Source organism: Pogona vitticeps, chromosome 3 (genome assembly GCF_051106095.1).
Source record: "Pogona vitticeps strain Pit_001003342236 chromosome 3, PviZW2.1, whole genome shotgun sequence".
In the NCBI taxonomy this organism is placed as follows: Eukaryota; Metazoa; Chordata; class Lepidosauria; order Squamata; family Agamidae; genus Pogona; species Pogona vitticeps.
In genome coordinates, this window is record NC_135785.1 from 155825660 (window position 1) to 155842270 (window position 16611).

The following is a 16611-nucleotide window of genomic DNA, read 5'->3' on the forward strand; positions in this document are numbered from 1 at the left end:
CGCCTTTAAGCTGATTTCTGACCTCCAGAATGATGTCCCATTAAATTGATCTAAAAACTGTTCCCACAACCTTAAATCCTCTCGAATACCATTTGTAACCCTAGTCCTATGAAATGGCCTCTTCAATCCTGACATGGTGCTGCAAAGTCGACGTAAAAAGGGCCTTCCTGGAGCTACCACTTTGCATGCAAAATTTAAGTGGCCCACCACCTCTTGTAATTCCTTCAAGCTCACCTTCCTTTTTGTAGCCAATGTACGCACCATATTCCTAATGTTTTTTAATTTGTCCTGAGGCAACCGCGAAGTCTGCATTATTGTGTCTAACTCAATCCCCAAGAAGGTCAGAGTCGTATTTGGCCCTTCTGTTTTTTCTTCCGCTAATGGCAAACCCAACTCGGAAGCTAACTCCCTAAATGTATCTAAAAATCTCTGGCATCTGCCTGAGTTGGCCTTGCCACAAAACAGAAAATCATCCAAATAATGTGATGTGCTATTACAGCCCATCCGTTGTCTGATCCACCATTCCACGAAAGTACTAAACTTCTCAAAGGTCACACATGAAATTGAACATCCCATGGGGAGGGCCCTGTCGACGTAATAAAGCCCTTGAAATTGAAACCCCAGCAAATTAAAATCAGTTGGGTGTACTGGTAAAATCCGAAAAGCTGATTTTACATCCGCCTTGGCCATCTCCGCGCCCACACCACAAGCTCTAATCATTCGTACTGCCTCGTCAAACGAGGTGTAACGAACTGTACACAACTCCTCAGGTATGGCATCATTTACTGACTCCCCCTCCGGAAACGACAAATGATGGATCAGCCTAAATTCACCCGGGGCTCTTTTCGGGACAATCCCCAGAGGGGAGACCCTCAAATCTCCCATAGGTGCTTCCTTAAAGGGCCCCAATACCCTACCTTCTCTGACCTCCTTGTTGATTTTTTCCAAAACCACGCCCTCCAAACCAAGTATTGATTTGAGGTTTTTTGCAACAAACGCTCTCCTAACCCCCAAAGCTGGAATTCTAAACCCAAACCTAAAACCTAAATACAAATATTCAGCGTCATCCCTTTTCGGGTATAATGCTAAACCTTTTTTTAATATATCAATTTTAATTGGTGTGGGCCCCCTTTCCAGGAGGCCCCCCATCTGACTTCCTATTGGCTCCACCCATCCTGTTTTGCCGCTGTCCTCCTGACCGAAAGCAGTTGCTTTTAGCATGCTTTCCCCCACAAAAGATACATTCGTGTCTAAATTTGCATTGGGCCTTGTTACAGGACCCCTTATTATTGAATTCAAAACAGGGCAGACGGGGTTGAACCACCTGCCCCGCCCCCTGGCGGGCCCCAGTGTTAACGGAATATTTTATGTTTAGATGCCCACAATCAAATCTATCACCGAGATTTGTCTTGGCTGGCGACATATGCTGTAGCCATAGCCCTGGGTGTGTTTCATCCCAGCGTAATTCCGGCCGAATTGCGCTCCGCATTCTGAATGCCTCATCATACCTCAACCACGCCTGTCCTTCAAATTCAGCCTTTGCCCTACGCATGATATCAAAATATTGAAACAGGGCTGAGGCCTTCCAAGGCTGCATTTTTACCAACACCCCCGCATATATTGTAAATCCTGTAACCCAATTGGTCCAATTCCTGTCTGGTCTCTTGCGCCTATGCTTTTCCTTCAGTTTCTCATCGTCCTTGTCAATCTCCTTAACCTCAAATTCCCGGTTAAGTAATTCATAAAAATCAATGAAATCTCCACGCCAAATTTTTTCCTTAACAGCCGGCGTCAGATGGTCTCCTAGTGGCGAATTATAGTCAGTGTACGGCATAGCTGCTATAGGTACTGTGTTGTAACCCGTATTGGGTACCGATGGATACAGATGTGTGCCCGTACTCTTACCATCATCTGCCAATCCTGTCTTCGTCGGGGTGGGGAAGGGCATTCCCCACCCGAACCATTGTGGTCCCATCGGGGGCCAAAAACCGCCAGGCCAAGCTATCCCCGGTGTCGCATTTGCACTAGAGGCTGTGACGGACTGCTGTGTACCTCCGCCCCAAGGCCACTGAGGCCTGGAACTACCCGTGTTGTGCGGACCCTCATACTCACCATACACTGTCCTTACTGGTCCCGAAGCTGCCACGGCCCCTTGACCACTCATGGAAGGCTCATCATAAGGATCATACCCACATGACGTTCCTTCTCCCGGCTCAAGACCGCCTGCTGGATCCAACCTCATGCGCTTACGCCCGCAAGCCTCAAATGGTGCCGTCTCTGACTCTTCATCCATGTTCTGCTCCTCAAAATCATGTACCTGCTCCAATTCAATGGCATTAAGATGTTTTGTTAATTGCAAATTCCTACTTCTCATATCTGACTTACGTTGTCCTTTATTCTCTCTAATCGAGCGACGTGGGGTAACCTCACTGCTACCCCCGGCCTGTCTCTCAGACCGATTGCTCTCCAGACTCCTAACCTTGGCCTGTAATTCCTTAATCATTGCCCAGGCCTCCTCATTAAACGCAGACTGAGTCGGAGACTCTTGGGGTACAGCTTGCTTCTTAGCGGGGCTTTTGCCCTTCTTTCTTCCTCCCCCTTTTTTTGGTGGCATTATAACTAGCAACCTAAAATCCTACAAGCTGCTGAAATATTTTATCCTGTTTTTTTTTTTTTTTTTTGGTTTTATTCCTATTGTTCCTATTAGAAGCAACAGCAATAATAGAAGTGGTAATTGTTTAATATTCTGTATTCCTCTATCTATTCAAATTATTGATTTATTTATTTTACTTGCCCTTTTTTTTTTTAACTTATTTATCGACAATCCTAAACCCTTCCAACAATAGACCGGCGGAAATACTCCAGTGAAGGCAGCTGCCACCCCTGGCACCACACCGCTATTGTAAAGCTGTTTTTTTTTTTTTTAATTGTAATTTAATTTTTTTTAATTTACTATTTATTTCAATTATTTATTTACTGCTATGCCCCTTTTTAAATCCCAACTAACTCACCCCCTGCTAAAGCTCTCCTTACTAAATTTCTTTTCTTTTCCTCCTCCTCTTTTTTTTTTTTTTGAAACCAAAACCTAAAATGGCCGCCGAGCACAGACCATGCGGCCCACACACCAAGAGCACAAAATGGCTGCCAGAGCCCCACTCCCCAACGCCTCACCACCTATCTTATAATTACAGGCTGTGCGAGGAGAAGGGGAACAATAGCGCATAACTCCTTCGCACACTCCTCCTTTTTTTTTTTTTTTAAACAAATCCCTTGCTAGAAGTGGGGGGGGCAATCCTTCTGTCTCAGGCCAGTCGCCCCAAACAAAAAGAGGGGGTGTAAACCCCTCACGCCCCTCCAGGTAAGCCGTGCCGCCAGCGACCCGCTGCCTTACTACCCACCCACTCCCCTCGCCGTCCCTGATGGCCTGAACGGAGGGGAGGGGGGGCGCCAGCAGAACACCAACTTCCAAGTGTTCTGCTCCTCGGTCCCCTAAACGCTGCTGTAGCGCTGCCTGAGCGGCGCAGCGAGGGAGGGAAGCGCCCAACAGCTGATGGTCGGGCCGTGCGCGCGGCGCGCCCGCCGCGCTAACCCTCCCAACTGTCCCTGCCTATTGCTCTCCAACCCCGCCAACCCCCCCAATCACTCTCACATACACTCACACACACGCACGCACTCAGCCCCAATCACCCCCGATACCCCCAGTCCTCCTCCTCCCGAACCGCTAACCCCTCTCCCAAACCAGACTTCTCCTTTGACGATCTTCTCTCCTCGCTTGCCAACGTGAAAGAGAAACTACATCCAGGGCCGGCGCTCTTTTATAGCGTCACGGCCCTGGCTTTGTCCCACGGGGCCACGCTGTTCTCCACGTCCTTCCGGGCAAGGAGAGCAAACAGGGCGCACGAGGCTCAACGGCGCACCCCAGCACCGTTCGCGCGCGCAGGTACATCTAAAAAAAATTGTTGAAAAGTCAAATATAACATGGATTGCAATTCCCCAAAATTAAAATAAAAGCAAACTATTAATCTAACTTTTTGATAGAGAAATGTAACTGTACTGAGCAAGTTTTGCCTTCCATATATTATTCTTTGCTTATATTCTTCCCTGCTGCTCTGTGCTAGGTGCCCGCTGAAGAATTTCTGGTATGGGGTGGAACCTGACATTTAAGATGAGATGCAGCTTGTTTTGCAAAATTAAAAATGTCATTAGGTTAGAATGCCAAATCACGTACAGTGGTGACTTGCTTAACAACGATAATCCATTCCAGGAAAATCGCCATTAAGCGAAAACATTGTAAAGCAAAAAAAAAAAAAAAAACCATTGAAATGCATTGAGGCCCCTTCAATGCATTCCAATGGGGTCAAAACTCATCGTCCAGTGAAGATCCTCCATAGGGCAGCCATTTTCGCTGCCTATCTTGCGAGGAATCCATCCCAGAAAACAGCGGGGAGCCATTTTGTTTACCCGGTGGCCATTTTGAAACCGCTGATCAGCTGTTTTAAAATCGTTGCTTTGCGAAGAATCGGTTCCCGAAGCAGGGAACCGATCATCGCAAAGTGGAAAAAACCCATTTAGACCATCGCAATTGCGATCGCAAAATGATCATTGTAATGCGGTTTCGTCGCAATGCGGGGCAATCATAAAGTGAAGCACGACTGTAGTGGGGAGGGATTGGGGGTGTAACTTTAGTTAGATTGTGAGCTCATCGGCCAATTGGCCAATGAAGACAGAGAAGGGGGGGTTGTAGGTATAAAATCTTATGCACAATACTTTTTTGGCAGAGTGAGAGACTGTGATTTTTTGATCACTTTCTCCTTCACTTCGCTGTTGCAACTGCGCCACAATAAAGAACTCCTTTTCACTTTCACCCCAGCTTTGTAGATTTATTTCTACTATAGGTGGATATTTCCATAACATTTTAAAAAGTGGATATAATTGCCTCTTTCACCTTATAAAATCCTTGGATTTTAGTGCTTTTGTTGAAATCAGAGTTCTTGGTTTATTGATATAAAGCCACTACAGTTTCTCTTTTGACATAAGCTTTATTGATGCAATACTGAACAGTAATACCTATAAGATTTCATTTATCAAGAAAACCCCAACAAAACAGGAAGAAAGTTAGTTAATTGGTGTGACAATGAGCTATGATTTTATTTGGGTATTCTAACCTGTGAACTTCAAAGCTAAGTAAAGTATGAGGAAGACACTACAGCATATGTCCTTTGGTGCAAAAAGAATATAAAGGGGGAAAAAAACTCTAAGGAGCTTGTTTGTTTAGTTAGTCATAGGAGCTGATTAATTAATAAGCGATCAGATCAAAGTCTGTGCCAAATGGAAAATATCAATAGGGTGACATTTCAACTACAAATGTATAATATTAAACACACGCACACACACACACACAGAGAGAGAGAGAGAGACAGACAGACAGACAGAGACAGAGACAGAGACAGAGAGAGCATAAAAGTATAATAAAAGGTAAAATTTCAGGGCAATAGTAGAAAACCATTAAAAGCAGTAGATCTATGACCATACACAACATATTTGGTTTGCATTTTAAAAATAAATATACTTCTACACAGATCCTGCTGGGCTATCTATGAGATCATAAACTTCTAAATTTAGTATTTGAAACAGTAGTAGAGACAGACAAAGTGCTGTGGGCTCTCTGCTATACTTGCTCTCCTTTCACTCCTTCTCTGGAGCATGGGACTCCTTTGGGCTGCAAAACATGAGGATCAGCAGAGGCGGGACCAGAACAAAGGAAGAAAGGAATGGGTGGGCACTGTGAGCTGGAATGATACTCTTATCACAGGAATGGTAAACTCCAAAATCAATCTGCAGCCCTTCTGTGAATCCTGTTTGCAATTTCAGATGTAATGCAGGCTGTGAATCAAACCCAAGTCATTCCATTTCATCTCTCCAATGTAGCCATACCCTTAGGCTCAACAACAGTGAAAGGGGGGGAAAAGGGCCAGACATAAGAAAATCCTGTGATGCCACTACCTCAAGAAGAAGAATGATTGTGTGATTACAAGGTCGGTGTAAGGGTGTAGTGCATCATGGTATATGTTGGTACTGTAATATATATAAAGAATTTAGAAAATGCAGTGTCAGTGCTCTATTTATTTCCTAAGAGCTTTGAAATACCAAGAAATTGTGCTCTGCATCTGACATCTCGGGAACTTGGCAGTGAACATTGTAGTTGTGAATCATTTGAGTAAATGGATTTAGGACGATGGCCAAATGTATAAAACAGCAACTTGCAATACCTGTGGATGGGATACACTTCGTAAAATTCAAATAGCAGTTGAGGGCACAGAGATGGCATTCCATGGCTTAATACTCCATAAGTTTATTTTACTGGAATTAATGTATTATGTAAAAAAGTGTACTTGTTTTCAAGATAGGTCCACATTTATGAAATCCATCATGTCCTTCAGCTGCAGAAAATACATGATATAAGAACATTGAAGAGTGTTATGTAATACTATTTATTTATTTATTCACTTATTTATTTATTTATTTAATTACTTAATTAATTATACATACCATTTTTAACCAATTAAAAAACCTAAATTAGATGACCTAAAGTAGTCATCTAGGTATAATCTTCTTACTATGATCAGATGTTTTGTATTTATATTTAAATTATAGTAATAATGTATATTTATGATATTTTGTTGTTATTACTGTATATGCTGTCAAATAACATCCTACATATAACAAAATTATGAATGTGAGACCTTCAAGTTTTAAACCATCTCATCGCAGTGTTTTTAAAGTACGAAAGACTCAACAGTGATTTACCATTGCCACCTTCTGTGCAGTGCTAACAAAAGTCAACTTGAATGTCCCTGCCATTGCCTGTGCAAGATCCTCCACCAGCATCACCTTGAACTACCACTGCACACGAGCTGCCCTCAGGAGTTTCTCTGCTCACATTACCATTGGAATTATGGAGAATCCCTTCTGCTGATGTGAGAACTATTCCTGAAGAGGGGGAGTGCCTCTTAGTCTAGTGCAAGGGTCTCAAACTCAATTTACCTGGGGGCCACTGGAGGCAGAGTCTGCGTGAGGCTGGGCCGCATCAGATTTTCCGCAAAGTGGTGAAAGAGCTTGAGGAAGCCGCCCAGGAGTTTCCTTAGCCCGGCTGAGGCTCGGAGGAGTAGGAGGAGGGGCGTGCGAGCCTTCATCGCCGGCCATGACCCCCTCCGGCTCCTTCTTCACTACCACCAGCAGCAGCAGCAGGACGAAGAAGCGGAGAAAGGAGGGGGGGGAGATGAAGGCATGACATATTTTTTTAAAAAAATAAACCTCACAGAATCGCCTTGCCAAAGGAGAAAAGCCCCCATCGGTACCTGCGAAATTAAACAGAATCGGGTGCCCCCCCGACAGGTGCTTGCACACACACACACACACACACACACACACACATACACACACACACACACAGAGGTCCGGCAACCTTTCTCTGAGGGCCCCCTCAAAAAAAGGCGCACTCAGCAGCAGCAGCTACCCCCACCACGACAGAAGAGCAAACATTACTCAGGCAGCCTCCATAGCTGAGGTGGCTGAAGCAGGACGAAGAAGAGGAGGAGGAAGCACTGACAGGTGCTGAGGTAGCCACTGGCTGGGCTGGTGCTGGGGGTGCCAAGAAAGAGAGCCAGATATCCACTTCCCTGGAAGAGGTGGCGTCGGTGGCAGCTGCTGTTGGCGGCTTGGAGGTGCTCTTTGAGGATGGGCCGGGGCGAGCTCTGCTCTCAGGCATTGCTCAGCAGTGGCTTGGGTGCTCAGGGAAAAGGGCTGGCAGTGCACCTCGCTCGCCGGCTCTCCCCCAAGACAGCACCTCTTGCACCCTCCATCCAGAACTGGAGCCTGCCAGCCAGCAGACAAGCAGGCTGGCTGGCAGGCTGCAGTTCTGGATGAAGGGTGCAAGAGGTGCTGTCTTAGGAGAGAGCAGGCAAGTGAGGTGAGGGGTTTTTTTTTACTCTTGACAGCAGAGGATGCGTGGGCGCTTGAGGGGGGCAGGAAGGGTGGGGGTCGCAAACTATCATCCGGTGGGCCGCAAATGGCCCCTGGCCGCATGTTTGAGACCCCTGGTCTAGTGTCTCCATGTTCAACATGCTGCCTTGGGTGACCCTGCTAGGAGTGCAGGTTCCTAGCCTCACAATGATATTGCTCTCAGCTTCTCTGACACACTCAGACTCTCTCACCACAGTAAGGTGCACATCCACAAAGGTGAGTTATGATGATATATGTATATAATTGCATGATATAGAAAATGCAAATTTTATTCAAAAATGTCCTCCTTTGTGGTGAAAAATGTCTTCCTTTTTGACAATCCTTGATCTCCACATCCCTCTTGTTGGAAATATATGTTTGTCCTCCATTTTGGGAGTACCATAGTGACCGCCCCAGCCGGTGTTCATCCAGAGGTTCACCCATCCTTGGCCTTAATGAATTAATGGGGAAGGGACTACATTTCCTGAGATAAACCACAAAAAACACCTGCGCTGTGATTTGTACTCCCTAGATATACAACGTATGGAACTGAGAGAAGATCAGTGGAGACGGGATGCGATTAGGGTGGCCACTGCTCCATCACCAAACAGGAGGACACTCTTCACAATAAAGGACACATTTGCATTAAATTTGGATATGCTTCCTAAGCTAATTTATGCAAGTATCCTCACAATTATATGACAATGATTCAACTGAAAATACACCACTGTTCACCATGTTGCAGAATAGTGTGACTATATAAGTCCTTTTAAGGAGACAGGCAGGGTAAAAATATTTGAAATAAATAAATAAAATTAAATAAATAAATAACCACTTTGGGACACAGGATTGTGAGAAAGATGGGATATAAATCAAATAAATAAATGTGGCATAGTATTTAACAACTCTGAAATGTCTCGTGCCTTCTGTTTTCTGCAGCTTACTGAAAAAGAATATATACAGAAATAAACTAAACAGAGATCACTGTATTATGTTAAAATATCAAGCTAGGCAACAATGAGTTATTTCAGGGGAATGATCTGAACAATGCTTTCAGAATATCTGCTCCCTATATCTGTTCATACAGAATTGATGTGCCATGCCATATCCTTCCTGCCATTCATCATTAGTTATATCAGTGAGAGTGGTGTGCATCTTTTCATACAAACATTATTTTATTAAAAAAATGAGAGAGAACTTATTAGATACATCAGAGCCTCTATATCCCCTGCTCAGCCATGGAAACTCACTGGAGGGAAGGGTGGCCATTTATATATTATCAAAAGGAAGGGAATGCCTCACCAAAAAAAAGAAAGAAAGAAAGAAAGAAAGAAAGAAAGAAAGAAAGAAAGAAAGAAAGAAAGAAAGAAAGAAAGCTCTTTAAATGGAGACCCATCCACCCTAAAGGAAGCTATATGGCCACCCTGGATGGGATAAGATCGGGCACATGACTGCAGAAACAAGAAGAGTCAGAGCAGCTCTGCAGGACTGCATTGAACCGTCTGAGGAAGTGCAGTTTTTTTCTTGTGCCATGCATTGTATACCCCTGACAAATTAATTAGAAGGGAGGGCCAAGCAACTAAAAATTGATGGATTCCACTCCATTTCATATGGGATTAGACACATGTTCTTCTCAGGCATCCTGATGTTCTTGTGTCTGCCATTTGTATCAAATCTCTTTATGGGTGAAGGTTAAAACTGAAGTCACAAAACTAAACTCAACAAGCTTCAAGGGGCTGCAATTGAGATCTCTTCCCCTCTGATGCCTGCTATAGCCCACATCCCACCGAGCCAAATAGGAAATTTGTATTTCAAAAACAGGTGTGTGTGGGGGGGGGTAGGTAGACCTGTAGGTAGGTACATAGGTAGGTAGGTAGATATATAGGTAAAACAGATTAATTGGCTGCCCTCTGTATGAATAGCTGGGTGGAAAATTTCAACCACATATTATCATGGGTGAAGCATTGAAACTCACTCCTCAGAGACTGGGTATAGCCAGCTTTGAGCAAACCTTAGGAAGCACACCTGGCAGATATCTGCCATGAATTTTTGGGACACTCATTTATAATGTTTCTGTACTGTCCACAAGATATTGGTGCATGGATTGAAAAAGTGAATTTTAACCATGGAAGCTCACCCAGATTGCTTGATTTGTGTATGTGTACAGTATGTGTACACATACAGTACACATCCCCTTCATGGATTGCTGCCTTGTCGTGGCGAAGGGGCTTGAGTAATTCAGAGAAGCTATGAGGTATGCTGTGCAGGGACACCCAAGACAGACAGGTCATCGTGGAGAGTTGTGACTAAATGCGATCCATCTGGAGCAGGAACTGGCAAGCCACTCCAGTATTTTTGCCAAGAAAACTCCATGGACAGAAACAAAAGACGAAAAGATACGATGCTGGAAGACAAGCCCCTCAGGTCGGAAGGTGTCCAACATGTTACTGAGGAAGAGTGGAGGACAAGTACAAGTAGATCCAGAGTTAATGAAGTGGATGGGCCAAAGCTGAAAGGACGCTCAGTTGCAGGCGCACCTGGAAGTAAAAGGAAAGTTTGATGCTGCAAAGAAAAATACTGCATAGTAATCTGGAATGTAAGATCTATGAATGGATTGACATCCTGGGTGTCAGTGAACTAAAATGGATGGGAATGGGAAAATTCAATTCAGACAATTATATCTACTATTATGGGCAAGAATCTTGTAGAAGGAATGGAGAAGCCCTCAGTCAACAAAAGAGTGGGAAAAGCTGTACTGGGATATGATCTCAAAATGACAGAATGATTTCAATACAAATCCAAGGCATGGCTAGCAAAAATGCCAGTGAGATGATAGCATTCCATTGAACTATTTAAAATCTAAAAGATGACATTGTTAAGGTCCTACACTCAATATCCCAGCAAGTTTGGAAGACTCAGCAGTGGCCAGAGCATTGGAGAAGATCGGTCTATATCCCAAACCCAAAGAAGGACAATGCCAAAGAATGCTCTAACTACTGTACAATTGCACTAATTTCACACACTAGCAAGATTATGTTCAAAATCCTACAAGGTAGGCTTCAGCAGTATGTAGACTGAGAACTCCCAGAAGTACAAGCTGGATTTCCAAAGGGCAGAGGAACTAGAGACCAAATTGCTAATATGCACTGGATTATGGAGAAAGCCAGAGAGTTCCAGAAAAACATCTCCTTCTGCTTCAATGACTACGCAAAAGCCTTTGACTGTGTGGACCAGCGCAAAGTATGACAAGTTCTTAAAGTAATGGGAGTGTCTGACCACTTTATCTATCTCCTGAGAAATCTATATTTGGGACAGGAAGCAACAGTTAGAACTGGATATGGAGCAACTGATTGGTTCAAAATTGGGAAAGGAGTACGACGAGGCTGTACAGTGGTGCCCCGCATGATGACGATAATCCACCCATGAAAATCGCTGTTTAGCGAAATCGCTGTCATGCGAAAACCCTTTCCCCATTAGAATGCATTGAAACCCGGTTTAATGCGTTCCAATGGGGAAAATACCTCATCGTCCAGCGAAGATCGCCCATAGGGAAGCCATTTTATGAGTGCCAATCAGCTGTAAAATGGCTGCCCTGTGAAGCATGGGTTCAGAAAACACAGGGCAGCCATTTTGTGGAGCCAGAAAAATCGTCGTCTTGCAAACAAATGGTTCACAAAGCACAGACCTAATCGACGTCCAGCAAAAAAAACCCCATAGGAATGACTGTTTTGCGAATCACTATAGTGATCACAAAAGGTCATCGTTATGCAGATTAGTCATTTAGCGGAGTCATCGTTTAGCGAGGTACCACTGTATATAGTCTTCCTGCTTATTTAACTTATATGCAGACAACATCATGCGAAAAGCTGGACTGGAGGAATCCCAAACCAGAATTAAGATTGCCGGAAGAAATGTCAACAACCTCCAATATGCAGATGACCCCACTCTGATGGCAGAAAGTGAGGAGAAATGAAAGAACCTCTTAATGAGGGTGAAATAAGAGAGTGTAAAAATTGTGTGAAGCTCAACATCCAAAAAACTAAGATCATGCTCACTGGTCCCCTCGCCTCCTGGAAAATAGAAGGGGAAGATATGGAGGCAGTAGCAGATTTTACTTTATTGGACTCCATGGTCACTGCAGATGGTGACAGCAGCCACGAAATTAAAAAACACCTGCTTCTTGGGAGGTAAGCAATGACAAACCTAAACAGCATCTTAAAAAGCAGAGACATCACCTTGCTGACAAAGGTCTTCATAGCCAAAACTTTGGTTTTTCCAGTAGCGATGTATGGAAGTGAGAGCTGGACCATAAAGAAGACTGACCACCGAAGAATTGATGGTTTTGAATTGTGGTGCTGGAGGAGACTCTTGAGAGTCCCATGGACTGCAAGGAGATCAAACCTATCAATTTTGAAGGAAATCAACCCTGAGAGCTCATTAGAAGGACAGATCCTGAAGCTGAGGCTCCAATATTTTGGCCATCTCATGAGAAGAGAGGACTCGCTGGAAAAGACCCTGATGTTTGGAAAGTGTGAAGGCAAGAGGAGAAGGGGACGACAGAGGATGAGATGGTTGGACAGTGTCATCGAAGCTACCAACATGAATTTGATCAAACTCCAGGAGGCAGTGGAAGACAGAAGGGCCTGGTGTGCTCTCATCCATGGGGTCACAAAGAGTAGGACATGATTGAATGACTAAACAACAACAACAACAGTATGTGTGTGGTCTGATAAAGAGATCACCATCTCCTGCATTTGTATTGTGTGAGGACCCGACAGTTCTCTATGTTGTTTTTCTCTGTGATCAACTTATCTTGCTTCTCAACTACTGGGTTTGAAGCCATGGAATTCTTTCTGATGCTTAATCAGAATCTACTGCAATGTGATTTATAACCATCCCTTCAATAAATAAGATTGGACAATTACTTTCCTACTTCTTCCAGTCCTCTCATAAAATATTTGAAAACTGTCAACATATTTTCCCTCAATCTTCTTTTCCTCTGGGTGAAACATACTCAGTTCTTTTTTAGTTTTGTTCTTAGGATTTGGCTTCTAGACTCTTTATCTTATTTATAGCTCTGGTCTGAATCCTTCATGATTTGTCAACATCCTTTGAGTTTCCATTCATCTTGTGTATGATCGTGAGGTTTATACTTTATTGGCGAGGCACTTTCTTCCCGCCGTCAAAAGAAGATTTTTTTTATTATTCAAAAAAATATAGCTCCAACTATCTTGTACTGGTATTGTAAACATACAATGTGTATTATACAGAATAGCAACATCAAAGTTTCACAGGACACATAATCATAAAACAAATATTTCTTATTTTTAGTGTGTATCTCATACCTTTCAGTATGGCAGATGCACACATATCTTCACAGCATGTACACACACATATACAAAGAGAGAGCGAGTGTCATGTTTGAACTGTTGACTTCAAGCAACAGGAGGACACTACAAGAACACAAGTTAAACAGTCCCCTAAAACAAGGTCTGAACAGGACAAAAGCAGGGTTCTTCTCCCTCTAGACACTGGAAGAAAACAAAGGGGGCAAATTACGGTATTTGAGGTAAGGAGACTTTGATAAGAGTGCTGAATTTGGGCCCCATACATTAGCAGCATTTTGAAGAGCTGACTGATTCTTTCAAAGCAGGGCCATCCAAATTTTTCAAGTTTTCAAATTATTTCCAAAAATATTTCCTGAAGCACTAGATGTCAGATGTTTCCTATTCAGGAGAAACAAAGCTCAAGACAGTTGGGGGGGGGGCACAGGCTACTCTTCATGATCTCAGCATTTGCAGTTCCAAGAATATGAAACCTAAGCACCTAGAACATGGTATGGCTGCTAATGGGACCAAAGGTTGAAAATTGTGGTGTTACTTGGCTTTAAAATACATTAAGTAAGTTTTGATCTGTCTGTTGCCTATGGTATCACCCAGCCACGTGTTTTATTATTATTATTATTATTATTATTATTATTATTATTATTATTATTATTATTATTATTATTATTATTATTATTATTATTATTATTATTATTATTATAAAAAGCAATTATTTACATTAAAGTTCTTTTTACTGTTCTCCCCAGATAATGTAAAATCTGAGCTCTTGGAGGTCATGTGCAGTCCCAATACATTTTAAACAGAGGAACCCTACTTTGAATTAGTCAGAAAACAGATTTCATTGACGGTAAGCCCTACTGAGTTCAATGAGGTACACTTGCAAGTCAGCATGGGGTAGCAGCCTGCCTGCCTGTGTTTTATCTAATAAAGACCCAAAATTAGGTTAGCTGTTCTCTCCTTCACAATTTATGCTATTCAATGTTGGGGGGGGGGGAGAGGGAAACATATTCTCCCTGCCTGCCTGGCCCACATATCTTCATCAAAATAAAGGTATTTTTTTAAAAAAGCTGTTAGATTTTGTATTAAAATGTGAGAAAGCAATTGATCTATTCCAATTATGATCCACTTTTCCACTTACTTGCAGAATTATTCCCAGTACTCATGAAACTCTGAGTCATTAAATGGTATGTTTTCAGTACTACCTCTATGGAAGTCCCTGATTTTAAGGATACCATAATTGGCTCCCATTGGCTCTTAACTGTAAACACCATCAGTTGTTAATTACCACCTGTTTTTTTCTTCCCAGAGCTATACATTCCACAGACTAGATCAGCAATCTGACACATTTCCAGACTAAGTGGATCTGAAAGTCTTTCATCTTGTGCTGCTTTTCTAAATTCACACAGATATTCCCTTGCTTCTTGGAACTCTGAAGGCTTTGAAAAATATTGTTGTTTCTCCTCCTATGTAGACTAAACTGCTCTTTTTCCAATGCTCAGATGTTCGGCTGACCGCCGAAGAATTGATGCTTTTGAATTGTGGTGCTGGAGGAAGCTCTTGAGAGTCCCCTGGACTGCAAGGAGAACAAACCTATCCATTCTAACGGAAATCAACACCAAGCGCTCACTGGAGGGACAGATCCTGAAGCTGAGGCTCCCATACTTTGGCCATCTCATGAGAAGGGAAGACTCCCTGGAAAAGACCCTGATGTTGGGAAAGTGTGAAGGCAAGAGGAGAAGGGGATGACAGAGGATGAGATGGTTGGACACTGTCATCGAAGCTACAAACATGAATCTGACCAAACTCCGGGAGGCAGTGGAAGACAGGAGGGCCTGGCGTGCTCTGGTCCATGGAGTCACGAATAGTCAGACATGGCTAAACGACAAAACAATTTCTTCCATAGACTTAAAAAAGGAAAGAAAACAATTAACTACTTTGCAAAGCAAAGCATGCTGCTTATATACCGCCCCATAGTGCTTCAAGCACTTTCTGGGCAGTTTACAAGTTAATTATGCAAGTTACACATTGTCCCCCCTCCAGCAAGCTATGTACTCATTTTACTGACCTCAGAAGGATAGAAGGCTGAATCAACCTTGAGCCGGCTACCTGGGATTGAACCCCGGGTCGTGAGCACATTTTTGGCTGCAGTACATCAGTTTAACCACTGTGCCATGAGGCTCTTTGGCTAGAATGTTATTGGCCAGTTGTACTGGTGTATTTCAAATTGCACCAACTGCAGCAGCACATTGCCAATAGTTAAAGGGTCACTGCTTGCATCCCTCATTATGTGCCAGCTCATGTAACTGCAGTGTGACAAAGAGTAACAGTGGCAATTCACAGCTGCAATTTACACCATTGCACGTATGCCAACACAGGATTCTGATTGCTGTTTCTCAATCTCTCTTTGCGTGAAGAGCCTTGGAATGATTTGAAATAAAACTCTACTTTTAGCCAAGCAGGAAAAAAAAGAGCAAGCCGTAAAGATAACACCTCCCCAAAATTCATGTGCAGATAAAATTCTTCAAGTTTGGTGTGATTGTCAGTTGTATTAGATGCAGGACCGATGACAAAAAGAGCAGTCCTGCATCCTGCTCTACTCATCTTCTTGGTAGTTTTCTGTGAGAATTACAAACAGCACATTATCACACTATAATTATTGCTTGTGAAGCTGGTGTAGCTATTGCTGGGTGAACCCTTCTCAGCAAAAGTAGAAACCAACTCTCACAAAAGGCTCACAGAAAAGTGAACTTATAATGAATCCAAGCCAAACTATTTCTTGCCTGACACAGATTATGGTGTAATATTGGCTCCTCATCCCATGTACAGAAGATGAATGAACTGACAGTCAGTGACTGTTACTTTGGGACTGGTAGTGAGATGATCAAAAGCAGTAATAACCGTGTTGGTGCAAAGTAAATTCCAAACTCTGTATGGGTGTGATACCTTTATAGCCCAACCAAAGAGGCAGAAAATGTGTGTGGAGATATACAAAATGCACGAGTGTTCAGGTGAGATGTTAAAAGGAAGCAACATGAGAAGAGGAGAGGAAGAAGAGGATGGCTGATTTAAGTCCTTCTACTCTGCATGCCATTGGAAGATGTGATGGAGGTAGAAGGAAGTAATGTTAGACTAGTTCTCACCTGGGAAGCTCACAGATTTACCAAGGACTGGAAGATGGGCTGGTAATGGGATGGTGTCCTCTACTACCTCTGAGGCAGCTGTGGCAGACCCAGCTGTCTCATTCAACATGTAGAAATAATGGGGG